Source organism: Arachis ipaensis, chromosome B5 (genome assembly GCF_059453495.1).
Source record: "Arachis ipaensis isolate K30076 ecotype BB chromosome B5, ASM5945349v1, whole genome shotgun sequence".
Classification (NCBI taxonomy): domain Eukaryota; kingdom Viridiplantae; phylum Streptophyta; class Magnoliopsida; order Fabales; family Fabaceae; genus Arachis; species Arachis ipaensis.
Window position 1 is genome coordinate 78936460 of NC_142440.1, and position 1795 is coordinate 78938254.

Here is a 1795-nt window from a genome sequence, read left to right on the forward strand (position 1 = left end):
CCCATGACCTGCAATTTCTGCTACCGACGACGATGAGGGCAGGAAGGACGTGCGAGCGCGATAGATTACGAGACCATAGGCTGTAGGAGAGACCAGAGCAGAGGGAGAGATGATGAGCTTGTCGAAGATAGTGAGAGGGATCGGAGCTGAGAGAAGGAGATGTTTTGGGTTCGAGAGCAATGAGGCAAAGTGCGAAGGATGAAAGAGCAGCTTCGAGAGTGACATTGAGTGAGGAGAGGGAGATGTTAGGATAGCTAAACGACGTAGTATCACAAATTTTTTAAAAAAATTAAGCATAATTCGAATCGGTTTATTTAAATCAGATGGGTCAAACCCAATTTAAAAAACTGAATTTAAAAAATAATTTATTAACCGATTATTAAGAAACTACCAATTATAGTGTGAAATGTCAGCAACTTATGAAAAAGTTGTTTTTCCCCTTTACTGATAGTAAGGTTGTTGATAAAATAGATTAGTAATACCCAGGTTGTTCGAAAGATTGTTAGTAAATTTGTTTCTTGTAGTCTGTATTATTTTTTTAACATACTAATTTAAAAAATACATTACTGATACTAATATAAAAATATCAATACATTTATACATGATTATTACTTTTGATTATTAAAAAATAAATACATCGTATTTGTATAATTTTTTTGACTTGTGTTTAAATAAATTATTCTCCCTAATGAGAACATTATATTCCATCTCTTTAATTCATCCTTTAATGATAAAAAGAGTTTTAGTTCTCAAGGATAATTATTCTAAAAAATATTGAAAAGAGTTAATTATAAAAGAGGACCTTCTATATTAAAATTATTAAGAATAACAATAAAGATCAATTTTTTTTAATAGACAAATATATCCCTATGTTACACAGACTAAATCATACTTATTTCAACTAAAAGTAATTTTTCGTAAGTTGAAATAAGGTTTAAAATTGGTAAAAAAAGTGCTATAAAGAGTTGTTAAATTTAATTATCAAGGCTAATACTGAAAAGAATTTTAAAATTTTTAAAGGATAATTTTTAGTTGGATTCAACTAAGAAATTGCATGAGATTGAACTTTACTATTATGTGATAATAGAGAATTTAGTTATTTCGGTCATTAAAGTAGAGAAGTAGCAGCAACTGTGACAGGTTAGTTTTTTTCAAACTCCAATTCTAATAAGGATATAAAAAAGCAAAAAATTTGAGGATAAAACATAATTCAAAGTTACAAAGTTCAAAAAGAATAATATGGATTAATATAAGAAGAAGATTTTTTTTTTAATTTTAACTTTAATTCTTTAAAGCATTGATAAAAGTATTTATTGAGTATGTTGTAAGTAGAGATGTATAATAAGAGAAATCGAAGGTGAAAAAAAAATTTTCAATGGGTCAATGGGATGTGAGAAAATAAAAAAATAAGAAAAAAAAGAGATGAATTTAAGAGATGAAAAAAGTGGTAAAAAGAGTGAATATTTGAATGAAAAGAATCAATTTTTGAGCAAAAAAGAGAGTTTTAATAGAAAGAAAGAGAATACTATAAAAGAAAAAGTCAACGAGAAAAAAAAAACTAAGAACAATAAATACACTTGTAATAGATCTAAAAAATGCTAGTTTAGACTAGAATATATTAGTATAAACAAAGTCCAAAAAATCTTTAATTTCTTATATTTAAACTACCTATTATTTTCATGTTACATTTTCAAGTTGCAGATTTTGTGGTGAGTTTTAAAGATATTAATGTGTACGGAAAGGAAAAAAAGAAAAAGACAGCGAATTGCATACTTATATGAAAAATTTCATAGAA